General features: G+C 44.5%; 1 long non-coding RNA gene across 1 annotated transcript; it reads left to right on the top strand.

Annotated features, from left to right (window-relative positions):
- The first annotated feature begins 3,683 nt into the window (after positions 1–3,683).
- Positions 3,684–7,632, top strand: LOC114453762 (uncharacterized). Its single transcript, XR_003672473.1, has 3 exons — positions 3,684–3,711; positions 7,005–7,154; positions 7,448–7,632. It is a non-coding gene; the product is annotated as an uncharacterized LOC114453762 (long non-coding RNA).
- Positions 7,633–14,460: the final 6,828 nt, after the last annotated feature.

Raw genomic sequence — 14,460 nt, 5'->3', positions numbered from 1 at the left:
ATGCCGTGTGTGTGTGTGTGTGTGTGTGTGTGTGTGTGTATTGGGGCGAACTCCACTCTGCGTGATCCAATCCATCTTTATTTATAGAGCACTTTTAAAAACAACAAAGGTCAGCCAAAGAGCTGTACACAGCCTATCAAGTGTAGAATAAATTACTAATAAAATAAAATGAAATAATATAAGGTATAAATTTGATAAAGCACAGGAATATACAACAGTACAATAAAAACACCAGTCAGGTGTAAGAGCAATAAAACAAATAAAAGTCAACAACTCAGAGTTAAAAGCCAGAGTAAAAAGATGTGTTTTAAGTGATGACTTAAAAGCCATAAAAGAATCCATCTGTCTACGGTGCAAAGGCAATTGGTTCCACAGTTTAGGACAACAGAGTTTAGGACGACAGAGAAGGAACGGTTCCCCCTGAGTTTTCTCTGGGTTTTTGGGACGACCAAGAGAGACTGGTCAGCTGACCTGAGACAGCGAGCAGGGCAGTAGAGCTGGAGCATGTCAGGCATGAAGGGATTTAAAAACAAATAAGAGAATTTTAAAATCAATGTGAAAATGAATCGGGAGGCAGTGCAATGACTTTGTGATACAGAGACCAGATGAAGTGTAAACCCAGGGACTGTAGAGAAGGTGGAGCTCTCTGTGACGGTACATTGATGGTTAGACTCAAAGAAAACGCTGGGAGGAAGCAGTTGTCTACTTAAAGGTACAGTAGATGGTTTTATTTGGCTGATGATCTGTTGTTTGCCATATCTGCGATGGACATGAGGAGAAGGGTTACAGGCTGGAATTAGTAGATCTGATTCCAGAATGGGAAAATAAGCGTTTACTTCTGTATGTAACACAGGTGTTTAACAACCTGTTAAAATCCACCAGTATGCAGGAAATGGCTTCTAGTAAATGAAAAACTTTCTGGGGGACCACCCCCAGACCCCCTTCTGTCCTATAATAATGGTAATCATAATAATAATAATAATTAGATGCCCCAAGTCACATTTTTAAACTGGAACCCCAGTTTGAAATGATGCGATGGTTTCTGGGGTAACAGGTAGGGAACTCAAATGTTTTGAATATAAAATGATGCATCTGGACTTTTGGCTCAGCCTTTATCCGTAAAACACAAACAACTAAGAAGCATATGGAGTATCATTCTTTGTGGAGCCTCAGGTCCAAAGCTTCCAGCTTTTCAATTGAAACTGAACACTGCTGATGACTGTATAATTCTATACAACCAATGGGTTAATAATCACATGCATAATAATCAGCTTTGTAAATGTTTAATTTCAACACATCAAGCTATTGTTGCATTATTACATGAGTCTGTGAAGATGCACTCACTGCATGTCAGTGACACAGCTCCTATCAGATTTTTTCTTATGTTTGGAGTGAGGTTGTTCTCGCTGCTCCTGTCTGTGAGCGCCTGCAGCTCCTCTCTGTGTGCAGACTCGTCACCATTCCTAATCAACCCCACCACTGTTGTGTCGTCTGCTCATGTGATGACCATGCTGGTGTCCTGTGATGGGGTGTAGATCCTTAAAGGTTGAACATATGTAGTTTTTAATTTTCATATTATAATCATGTTGATGAAGATTCTCAGTCATCCAGGTCATCATACGTAGAGCAGAGTAGAGTTTTCTTGAAGACGTTTCTCTGCTCATCCAAGCAGCTTCATCAGTTCTGACTGGTGGTGGGAAACATGGTTTATATGTGGTTGCAGACCTCAGTGGGTGGGTCTGGGTAAAATTTAAATAAACAAACACTTGCTGTGTGTCTGTGCAAACTTCCTGGGAATGGATGGAATCACTGCATTGTATGTGGTAGAAAGATGATGTCTGAAGCCACTGCCTCTGTTAAGGGAAGGTTCTTCCAGCTTCACATAGATGCTTCCTGACTCCTCTTTCAAACCACCTTTCCTCCCTGTCTAAAATGTGGACATTGTTGTCCTCAAAGGAGTGTCCTTTGTCTTTGAGGTGGAGGTGAACAGCTGAGTCTTGTGCTGAGCCATTCTTCTGTGGAGTGGCTGTTTAGTTTCTCCAATGTACAGATCAGAGCATTCCTCACTGCACTGGACTGCATATATCACATTGCTGTGTTTCTCCCTGGGAGTCTGATCCTTCAGGTGAACCAGTCTCTGTCTCAGTGTTGTCATAGGTTTGAAATGGACCGGGATGTGATGGTTGTTGAAGATCCTGCGGAGTTTCTCTGATACTCCTGACACATATGGAATGGAGATGTTCTTCCTCCGCCTGGTGTCGTCCTTCTTCTTGTTGTTGGGGGGTCTTGTTTTTGTGGCTTTGATGAGTGCCCACTTGGGGTAGCCACAGGTCTGCAGGGCCTTCCTGATGTGGTGTTGCTCCTTCTTCTTCCCCTCTGAGCTGGTGGGTACAGTTTGTGCTCTGTGCTGCAGGGTCCTGATGACTCCCAGTTTGTGTTCCAGTGGGTGGTGTGAATCAAACAACAGGTACTGGTCCGTGTGTGTGGGTTTCCTGTACACTTCCACATTGAGGCTCCTGTCCTCCTCAATATGTACTGTGCAGTCCAAGAAGGCCAGATTGTTGTCCCCGGTGTCCCGCGATACAAGTCACCAAACACAGAAGCTAACTCTCTGCACAGCTAACTAGCCGAGTGACAACACTTCAGTCATTATAAACTATCCGCCATTACATTACGGTGCTAACTTGCAAATTAGGTATTTATCTTGACCTGAGCTGCGGCCGGACTTCTACCCAGTTTGCTCGCCGTTTATGTTGTTGTCTTCTTCTTCTTCTTCTAGTTTATTGGCAAGTGGCATCCTACCCCGGTGCATTACCACCCATACTATACTGCAGTGTGGGCCTGAGTGGAGAGAGCGAAACAAAACAGCTAAATCCTAAAAACTAAGCCTGTTTAGATAACTTAGCAAATATCTCCAAGGTTTCCCTTTTAGAATAGATGGTATCTGAATTCATTCATGCTGCTTTCCTTAGCTTCCTCCCTCTGGAACTTGTTTCTTTCTGTTGTGTGTGCTGGACATATGCAGAACACATGAGGGACTGTTTCTTCTTCAGTACAATCCTCCAGAGCCCTGATGTATGTTTACCTGTTCGTTTCAGTGTTTGTTTAACCCAGTGTGTCCAAGTCTGAGTCTTTTAATGCATCTTTCTTCTCTCATACTGCCCCCTGCTGGTCTAATTCTGCCTGCTTCCCTTTGAACTGAGTATAAATGTCTTCTTGTTAGTTAGTTACTTAGATAGTTACTTAGATAGTTGAATCAGTGTGATGGTCTGCCTCAGACAGACCGGACCAAAGCAGCAGTACAGCTTCAGGCAGCCTTAAACATAGTGTGTAGAGGCTGACGTGGCCTCAGCACAGGACATGTTTTAGCATAGCTGAGCTGCTGTAATGTTACTGTTGCTGTTAGACGTGCTTTGAGGTAGCTGACACTGTTAGCAGTATTTAAATTGCAATATTAAAATAGTGGAAATGAGTTGAATGTGTTTTTTGTGTAGGTCCTGGAGCAGAAGATGATCCAGCTGAATGAAGTGTAGAGTGAATCAGCAGTGATGCAGGTATGTGCGGTTTGAGTATGTTGTGTAACAGAGTAGAAATGTCGTCCTGAAGTCCCACAGTTAATGTGTCGTTGTTGTGTTTATGCCACAGGCCCTGTGTGTGATGATAACAGAAGCTCGACAGTCAGTGTCAGGACACACAGCAGCTGACCCTCAGGTCATGGTTTGTCAGTGTCAGTGTGTTGTGTTGCTAAATATTTCCCATTCACAAATAGTTTGTGAGGTTAGGTAGTTGTTTAATAAATGTCCAAAGGTCTTAGAAGCTCATGTGATGAGTCATAAAGATTTTGAAGAAGTGTGCAGTTGTCTGTGTGTGTGTGGAGAGGGAAGCAGTGAGTCGGGTCACTGTGTGTTCATTACGCATGGAGCCAGATGAATTTTGAATAGACGTAAATATGTTGACAATCAGAGTTTATGTTGCTACTGATTAGATTATGATTTGAATTGTTTTTATGGATAGAATGTACGGATTGTATAGAATGAATGGATGGCTCCTCCCTGGCAATCAGCTCTAAAACACCTGCAGACAGGCGGGGCGAGGTGTGTGCAGGAGGAGGAAGGCAGGAGGAGAGATCCGGTTTTGTTGCCGTGATTTGATTTGATTAGTTCTTATTTTGAATTTCTTTTTTGGTGAGAAAATTATTTTTTTGTCACAAACCTCCTCCAAACAAAGGGCCTAACCACTGGCTGTGACACATGGATGAAAAGAGTCTCTGGCTAATGTGTTGAGTGGTGTTTGTGTGATGAAGGCCAGCCAGAGGTTTGCAGTGTGAACGAAGGCGGAGATTTCATATGTACAACACAGTCGGCGGTTGGTGAGTGAGTGTAATGTAGCTGTGTAGTTGTAGACATTTGTGTGTCTGCATGTGTCTGCAGGCTGGATTTATGCCGAGCTGCTGTCTGGGCCTGTGACCCATCAGAAGCAGCTGTATAGAAGCTAGGAAGCGTTCCAGTAAGAGGTACCGGAGGAGCTCAGAGAGGTTCCTGGTGAGGGAGGCCCGTCAGCATGTTGCTGCACCTGTGTCATACAGAGCGACATCGGCACCTGGACGCACCGGGTCAGTTCAGACAAGCAACGGGCCAAATGGGTCCATGTCAGTGAATGATACTGTTCATGTTTCAAGTAGAACCAGAGGACGAAAGAGAAACATTGTGATGTGGAGTTGTGTAGTGTTGTTGTGACGGGTCCTGTTGGAGTGGGACCAGTGATCCTGTTTGTTGGTGATGACACGTTGTGATGTGTTATAAACTGATAGTGTTTGGTTGGTTTGACAGGAGCTGAGGCTGCTGCCTGTCAACCAGAGCGACAGGCATGTGCGGATGCAGGTGTTGTGTAACTGTTGTGTGTGTGTGTAGTTTATGTGATTAATGAGACGGTGTTGTGTGTTGTTTTTGACGTTGTGTTTTGTTCCTGAAGGTCCTACGAGGTGTTTCCTGTCGGTGTGGTAAATGGGCTGTTAGAGAGCAGCGGGTCATGCTGTGATGTGTCTGTGTGCGGTCATGTAGTTGAGAAGGTTGTGGCATGTGTTCATTTTGTGTGTGTGTTTTCTGCGGGTGTGTGCTGAGCTGCAGCAGGGTGCTGTGAGTGAGCAGAGTGTACCAGTGTTAACAGGTATGTTTTTGTATATATTATATATATATATATAATATATTGTATTGTTATTTAATGGAATATATACAAAGGTGAACAGAGGCACTTCCAGCAGCCATCACTCCTGTGTTGTAATTAGGTTTGGGCGATATTGGCCAAAGAATGAGTCACGATTATTTATGGCATTTAGCTGATAATGATTACACATCAGTGATTATTTAAGGTTAAAAAAATGTCTGTGCAAACAGACCTGCTAACCTGTGGCTGGAATACGTCCCACACTAGTGCATGTTTTCACTCATACTGTAGAACAGCAGCAGAAAAAACAAACAAACTGGACAATTTCACATGTAACTGTGTGTTTGTGCAAATCAACCTGCGTTACGTTAGGTTGGTTGTAAGGAGCATAATACTAAACATGTCGCGGATTCTCGGCCGACTGGAATTCTTTCCAATATCTGCTGGAGGAGGCCTCGCTGTAGCTGGCGTTGTGACCTCGTCACGCTTTCTTCGCCTTTCTTCGTGCTCCAGCTTATGGTGACAGACGTTGAACCTCTGTTAGAATGTCCTGCTCCGCGTCATTTAACTGAACACCACCGCCTTCTGCCATTATTGTGATTTATTATTGTGGGCTTACATGTGTGCACTTGCAGGGGAGAGTACGTCACACAAAAATGCATCATCATGACGAGGCACTAATTGCAGTAATTGATGAGTGGTAAATATAGTAATCGGTGACAATTTTTCTGACGATTAATCGCACACGATCAGATTTTGGCACAAGCGTCGTCCTAATGGTGCATTGTGTTAGCCGATTGTGTTAAAAAGGCTAATTGATGATTAGAACAGTGCTGTGAGATGATGTTAGCACAGCTGAGTAATGCTGATCAGAGAAGCTCTAGAAGTGGCTCGGTGACCCCAAACTTTTGAATGGTAGTGTCCACACATGATGTCATCATGGTGCATGTGTAATGAGATGTGTAGCATTGGAGATCAGATATTTCCCCCTCTGTGCAACACAGGAGGAAGATGTAGCATCCTCTTTGTCAAATCTTCTTTGTTCATATTCAAATTCAAATGGCCTGCAGACTTTAAAACAGTTTATGTGGGTTGTCTGATTCACATCTGTCCTATAAATACTGCTGGGGGAGTTTCCTAAGAACAACATTTTGGTGCATTTGTCTCTTCTTCTTTTTAAAGAATTCCATGTTTTTTCTCTATATTTGGCTTCATCGGTGCCCTCTGGTGGCCGCGTGTTGGTATTGTCAAATAGCTGCAAGTATCAGAATCAGAATTCCTTTATTTGTCCCTGAGGGGAAATTCTTTTTTGTTACAGACAAAGAAATCAAAGATAAATTGAAGTTTGAAATAGAAATAGAAATATATAATATATATATAATAATCTAAATACCTAGACAGCATTTAAATCCCTGAGTTGTATCTAAAGAAGAAGACACATATTTACTACTGTATAAAAACCTTTACATAGTAAAGAGCAGGACATGAATGTACCAGTATGAATGTACAGTGTCTGAGTGACTGTCACAGTTCAGAGTTCAGTAGTTTGATTGACAGGCAGGAATGACTTCCTGTGTCTCTCAGTGGTGCATCGTGGGAGTCGGAGTCTGCTGCTGAACGAGCTCCTGTAGCTGGTCAGCACAGTGTGGAGCGGGTGAGAGGGACAGTCCAGTATAGTCTTTATTTTGGACCACGTCCTCCTCTGGCACACCTCTGTCAGAGAGTCCAGGTCCTGTCCTACAACATGGCCTTATGTGATAGACGTGTGTGCCGCGTCTCCTTGGAGACTCTGAGACCAGTTTAATGTTTACAGACAATGAGGAATTGAACTCTGATCGCAGGCGTTTGCAGTGTCGGTCCTCTGAGGGTCAGACGGAGGGACCTGAACGGACCGTGGTCTGCTGCCTGTGGAGATGAAGGTGGAGGAGAAGCTGGAGGTGAAGGTGGAGCTGCTGAAGTTCTGCTTGGCAGTCTTTAACACCGTGTTTCTGGTGAGTCCATCTTCACATCCTTCAATAAGCTCAGAGGCCTTTTTCATCCAGGAGGTCTGAGAAAAGATTCCTCTGGATTAATCAGTCAGAGTCCTTCTGATCATCATGGATACATTTTCAATGTGTTCTTTTTCTGTTTCTTTTCGTTTGTTTTGAATTGCTGATGTCAGCTGGTTTATTTAGTAGTTTCCTCTTTGAAGCCAACAGTAGGAATAGATGTTCACTTTAACAGTAAAGCACAGTCTGAACAGCGATGATGCTCAGAGCCTTGTCTTGACCTTTGACCTCTGTAGTTTGTGGGTCTGAGTGCGGCCGGCTGTGCGATCTGGATCCTGTTCGACAGAGGAAACTTCCTGAACTCCCTCCCCTCCGGTAAAGACTGCAGCTTTAAAGGATCAGCCCAACATTTACAAAGAGGACGCTGCTTTAGCCTAGCTTAGCACAAAGACTGTAAACAAGGGGGAACTGTTAGCATAGCTCAATGACACTGTGTGTGTGTGTCTGTCTGTCTCTGTGTGTGTGTCTCTGTCTCTGTGTCTCTGTTTGTGCAGAGGAGCTGCAGGTGGTGTCCGTGGGCCTGCTGGTGATCGGTGGTGTTGGCGGTCAGCGTGGCAGCGACCTGTGAGATCAGGTTCCTACTGCTGACGGTGAGTCAGCGTAACGTCTGATGCTGCATTCAGGTCACGTGGGAAAATGCTGCGACCACATCCAGGGCTCAGTCAGGTGTTTTTTACCTGTGTCCCTCGGCTGATGTGTGGTGGGTTTCCCCCCCCCAGGTGCTGCTGATTGGCTGAGCAACACCTACATCCAGAGCCTGAACCTGACGAGTCCAGACGTGCTTCCGTGTTCCTGCTTTCACTCGTTTCAGCGCAGCGTCAACTCTTCCTGGTGCTCCGAGCTGCTGAACCTCACTCTGATTGGCCAAGGGAGCGGCACGAGCTCGCTCCTGAGGGGGCGCCGGCGGCTCTAAACCTGCTGTGTTTCATATCGCTGGTGTGATGTGATGTTTTACCCATGATGCTGCTGGGTTTGTGGTTTTCAGGGCTGCAGTCAGACGTTCAGTGATTGGCTGCAGGAGAACTCCCTGACCATCATCGCCATGGACGTCGCCCTGCAGTTACTGCAGGTAGTAACACTGCACTGCCTGCAGAGGGTGCAAACACACCTTTGTCACAGTCTGAGGGTTTTTATGTGTCTTCACTGAGTCACCAGCAGATCACTTTGACGTGTCAGCACTTCCTGTCTGCTTCTGATTGGATGGTTTTTGAATCAACATGGCTGCCTGTTTGTGGTTATATGACATAAATATTTATTAAGGGTGAAGAAGAAGGAAGATCAGCGCAGCTCTGTATCTGTTAGTAGATGAGGTACTGAGGTAGGTACTGAGACCAAGCAGCACAAACTGCAGTTCCTCCAGTGTCCACTAGACGCTGTCTCATACAGTGAGTCTGGATGGTAACCTTATGTTACTCTAGCTCCATCACACTGAGTGTTTCCGCCTCTCTGCAGGTGGTGCTGTTCGTCATGGCGGTGTATCTGTACCGTGCATTTGGAGAAGGCCGCGCTCTGAAACGGACCAATCTGCTGGCTGGCAGAGACCACGCCCCCACCGATGACCTGGGGGATCTGAACTACGCCTACAATGACCAGGTTGGAGCTTACATAGACCCCCATCACCTGCCTTATCACCACGATGACCACGGCCAGGTGTATGTGGACCAAGTGCAGAGCTACTAACCTGCTACAAACATTATAGGCTCAGGTTCTGGTTCTGGAAACATGAGCCTCCAACCAGCCTGCGGTCTTATACCCTCTGTTATCCAACAGACACAGCTTCTCAGAATACACACACACATCTTAGAGCAGGCACAGGCACAATCATATTTCACAGTAACATATCATGGATGAGATCATCGGAGTGACATCACATATATGTCCATAGTAAGACATCTATAAACACACCAACACCTGTGTGGAAAACAACGAACGATGGCAAAAACAACACCTAACACTACAACCAAACTAAAACAACACAACTGGGGAGATGACGTACACAGGCAGGCTAAGTCTATACGTGTGAAGCTTGAAATTTGTAGGAGGAGAGAAATTTGGCAGATGACCCTGGTTGAAGGGCTCTCTCATAGACTCCCATGTTAAAAATGACACAGAAACTGCTTAATATTTGAAAAACTATAGTCTTTTGAAAAAAAATAACATTAATTTAGCTTAATGAGCAGGCAGAGCTGTTACCATATTTGGCAACCATATGGCATTTGGCTGCATTTGGCAGCCATATTTGTAGTCTTTATCAGACCTTTAAGCATTATATCTGTCATATTGATCATCCTTCAGCTGTATAGTATTTGGCTGCTTCTTTATCAATCGTTACGCATGATATCTGCCATATTCATTGCTATGGAGCTGTTTTGCTACATGTCCACATCGCATTACTGTGTTGTAGAGCAACATCTTGTGATTCTGGCTGTGTCCATACTTTTGGTCTGAAGGCTTCGGTTTGGACAAAGCAGCAGTTGTTTAGAGGGTGTTTTTACATCAGAAATGCATTAGGAGGGGGACAGAGAGAGCTGCAGTTAGGGGCGGTTGAGAAACATTCAGGTTGCCATGGATACAGGCAGGCAGGGCTGTTACCGTGGTGACAGGCTGACAGGGGTACCTTTGATGACTCAGAGATCAAAGGCATACCAAAGTTATATAAAGGTACACCTTTGTGCAATAAAGGTGTTGGTGGACAGTTTCAAGGAGAGACACAGCAGGAGATTTTGGAGAGTTCGTGGAAACGAACCTGCCTAAAGTGCAAAGGAAAATAATCAAACTGATTACTGGACTAACTCGGAGAAGAGAAGGATCAGAGAGGAAGAACGACAACACAGCTGCAGAGGAGGCTAACATCTTTTCCACATTTCTTCATACAGTCAGATTCGTGGTGAGTACCAAGACAGTAGTGAGTTATAAGTGCACTACTTCTTCATGTTTATTTAAGAGAGAGTTGTGCGCATTTATGCACATGCCGTGTTGTGTGTAAGTGCTCTGCTGCCTAATTAAGCTAATTAAGTTGGAGAGAGGGGTGTGTCAGCTCCTGTTACTACTCTCAGGGCAGATCCCATGTATTTTAATGGGGGTTGCACCCTCTGAACAACTGCTTGGTGTGTAGTTTTTTGGCGCAGCGTATCTTCAGCATACATTGACCGATTTCAGCCATTCAAACTGTCTCCTGTCCCCTTCCTAATGCATCTCCAATGTTTCCCATCCAGGGTGTGTCGTGGCCTCACAGGGGTATACCCCCGCCTCTCACCCAAAGCTAGCTAGGCTAGGCTCCAGCCCCCCGTGACCCTCCCACTGGCAGGACAAGCGGGTTAACAGAAGATGGATGGATGGATGTCCAAACTGATGCCTTCAGGCAGAAAACAAGAAGAGAAGCGCGAGAAGAAAGAGCGCCAAGAACGAGAGAAGCACGAGAAGAAGAGCGCCAAGAACGAGAGAAGCACGAGAAGAAAGAGCGCCAAGAACGAGAGAAGCGCGAGAAGAAAGAGCGCCAAGAACGAGAGAAAGCGAGAGAGCGAGAGAAAAGAGCGCCAAGAACGTGAGAAGCGCGAGAAGAAAGAGCGCAAAGAACGAGAGAAGCACGAGAAGAAAGAGCGCAAAGAACGAGAGAAGCGCGAGAAGAAAGGACAAACGGTGAAGCAGTTTATTGTGAAATCAGACGGCTTGATCACTGGACTGGAAAAGGCCAACGGGACCGTCCTCACAAACGAAAATGAAAATCTCAGAAAGGCTGCCGAAGAACATGCCCTGTGTTCTTCCAAGTGTGAGGAGCTGGCCAACGAGCTCTGCACTCTGAGAAGTGACCTAGAGAAGGCCAAAAAGACCGTCCAGGAGAAGGACGGTAAGATCAGCCAACTGTCAGAGGACAGGTCCTCCTTACAAGATCAGCTGAAACGTGAGCAGGAATCAAGGAAAGCACTGAGAAACACCTTGATGAGCCGAGAAAACGTAACAGTGAAATTCAATCAGAGCTGGTAGTAAGGAGAATGTCATCACTGACCTGTTGCCTGAAAACAATCATGTCTGCAACGAACTGGCCAAGAGCAAGGCCAAGTTCAGACCAGTTGGAGGAGGGAGAGCTGGAATTGAGCAAACGCAGAAAAGTTTACAAGCAGTCTCTGACTCTTCAGCAAAAAGAGGCTCTAGAGTTAAGGGTAAAGTGTGACCAGCTCAGAAAAGAAAATGAAAACCTCAGAAAGGCTGCCGAAGAACATGCCCAGTGTTCTTCCAAGTGTGAGGAGCTGGCCAACGAGGTCTGCACTCTGAGGAGTGACCTACAGAAGGCCAACAAGACCGTCCAGGAGAAGGACAGTAAGATCAGCCAACTGTCAGAGGACAGGTCCTCCTTACAAGATCAGCTGAAATGTGAGCAGGAAGCAAAAGAACCAGAGGAGCTCAAGCAACATGGCAGCGACCTGATTGCTGAGAGCAAGGATCCCTGCAACCAGCTGTCCAAGAGCAGGGACAAGTACAGACCGTTGGACCCCGAACAGCTGGTAGACATCTTTCTGCCAAAATGGGTAAAATTACAGGAACCTCCAAAAAGAGAACGTGTTGCAGAGACACCAGATAAGAGATTGGACTGGCTGTTCCGCATACACGAGCAGGGCACCCTAGACCCGGACAACCTAAGCGACCAGGAATACGCAGACTACCAGCACGGCTGGGACTACAACGAGAGCGTAGACCACCAGGACCAATACAGCCTGGGCAACCCGAAGATTGGGGATAATTGTGGAAAGGAGACAGGCGAAAGACAGACAGGACGAAAGAAGAAAAAGAAGACACACAGAAGATACTGAAGTAGACCTAAGTCTCTGAATTTAACCTGTTTTTTTTTTCAACAACCACCACTCATGTTCTGTTCTGGTCATTGTGTGTCTGTCATGTCAGTTTATAGCCTCACATTTAGTTTACATTGTTCACCTTGGCTTTTACCACTTTTATGCATGTTTTATCTTGTTTACTGTACTTTTATTATTTTACTTTTAATAAATTTAATTTTTTAATACATGACTGACTCCTGTCTACAGCACTTTGTTCAATGAAAGTTGTTTTTTCAAATGTGCTTTATAAATAAAATTAAAAAACTTGACTTGACCTTGTTTACTTGACCTTATTTTATCTAACAGTGTCCAAGTCCAGTTTGTGGTCCAAGTACATTCCCAAGTAGTAGATACACTGATTAATGGATGGATAACATTTACATGTCAGTGTCAGAGTCTCAAATCTGGGGGTATTTATGGTAAACTGAATAGAGTTGGATTTATTGAACATAAACAGACAAATGTATTGCTTGAAATAAATGATTTGCTTGGCTTTGATCATTTGATTTGATTGATTATGTTAATCAGGGATAAAAAATGGTTAGTTTTACTGTTAATTAATCATTAATGTTGCTTTACATGCAGGTTCTCAACTGTAACCTCTAATTTTAATTGATAACAAAATGAGATTTACACATGTATTAATTCATGTTAATTTTTGCTCATTAAGATGTTACATCAATCACTTCTGGTGCATGTGTGCGGGCTTCTATATTATATTTATTCATGTACCAATAACAGAGTAGTTAATTATTCATATCTACTCCACTAGGTGGCAATATAACACCAAAGCTGGTGGAGCTCTGCACCTGTTCCCTTCTCTTTGCAGCCATGCAGCTCCACATTGATGGAGCTTCATCCAGGTCATTTTTGGAGCAGGGCAGCTGGACTTGTTGGAGCTCCTTGAAGAGGTTTTGCTGCTCTGCTCCAAGCAGCTTCATCAGCTCTGCTTTCATCAGAAGCTGCAGAAGCTCCTCATTAACAAGATAAAAGAAAAGAAATGCAGCTATTTAACAGTTTCCTCTCATACACACACACACTATATATACTCTACATATATATGTAAGACAGGTATTTATTTTGGCCACTAGGTGGCAGCCGTGTAACAGTTTACCCAGACTTAGTGAGCCCCCCGGGACACCGTAGTTTGGGCGCAACCCTCCTGAACAAGCGCCTGCTCACGTTCAGTGTCGCTGTTCTACCTTGAAGGTAAGCTGGGTTGTGTGCTCCAGTGATTTTCGTTGGTTTATGAAGCTAAAACCGCCTTTACTCTGTTGTATTTTTGTTAAGTACGTAGTTTGGTATCTGGCGGGTCTGAATAGTACGTGATGCCAGTAATGTTTTATTGGTGGCAGCTGGAGTGGGGTGCGGCCGCTAGCATGTTACTGGCGAGCTGTCGGTGGGTCTGCTAGCAGGCTGTCTATGCAAAGGATGCGGGCAGATATGACTTTATGTTTATGTTTCATCGTTCGTATTTATTTTTGATATATTGTTATATTGTCATCAGAGAGGAAGAACAAAAACACAGCTGCAGAGGAGGCTAACATCTTAGCAACAGAGTTCTTCATGCAGTCAGATTCGTGGTGAGTACCAACAGAGAGAGAGAGAGTCGTGCACATTTACGAGCATGCCTGTGTGTGTGTGTGTGTGTGTGTGTGTGTGTGTGTGTGTGTGTGTGTGTGTGTGTATTGGGGCGAACTCCACTCTGCGTGATCCAATCCATCTTTATTTATAGAGCACTTTTAAAAACAACAAAGGTCAGCCAAAGAGCTGTACACAGCCTATAGAGTGTAGAATAAATTACTAATAAATAAAATGAAATAATATAAGGTATAAATTTGATAAAGCACAGGAATATACAACAGTACAATAAAAACACCAGTCAGGTGTAAGAGCAATAAAACAAATAAAAGTCAACAACTCAGAGTTAAAAGCCAGAGTAAAAAGATGTGTTTAAGTGATGACTTAAAAGCCATAAAAGAATCCATCTGTCTACGGTGCAAAGGCAATTCGTTCCACAGTTTAGGAGCCGCGACAGAGAAGAACGGTTCCCCTGAGTTTTCTCTGGGTTTTTGGGACGACCAAGAGAGACTGGTCAGCTGACCTGAGACAGCGAGCAGGGCAGTAGAGCTGGAGCATGTCAGGCATGAAGGGATTTAAAAACAAATAAGAGAATTTTAAAATCAATGTGAAAATGAATCGGGAGGCAGTGCAATGACTTTGTGATAGAGAGACCAGATGAAGTGTAAACCCAGGGACTGTAGAGAAGGTGGAGCTCTCTGTGACGGTACATTGATGGTTAGACTCAACTTAAAGAAAACGCTGGGAGGAAGCTGTTGTCTACTTAAAGGTACAGTAGATGGTTTTATTTGGCTGATGATCTGTTGTTTGCCATATCTGCGATGGACATGAGGAGA

Source organism: Parambassis ranga, chromosome 21 (genome assembly GCF_900634625.1).
Source record: "Parambassis ranga chromosome 21, fParRan2.1, whole genome shotgun sequence".
Classification (NCBI taxonomy): domain Eukaryota; kingdom Metazoa; phylum Chordata; class Actinopteri; family Ambassidae; genus Parambassis; species Parambassis ranga.
Note: the sequence above shows the minus strand (reverse complement) of the source record. Positions and strands in the feature narration are given on the sequence as shown.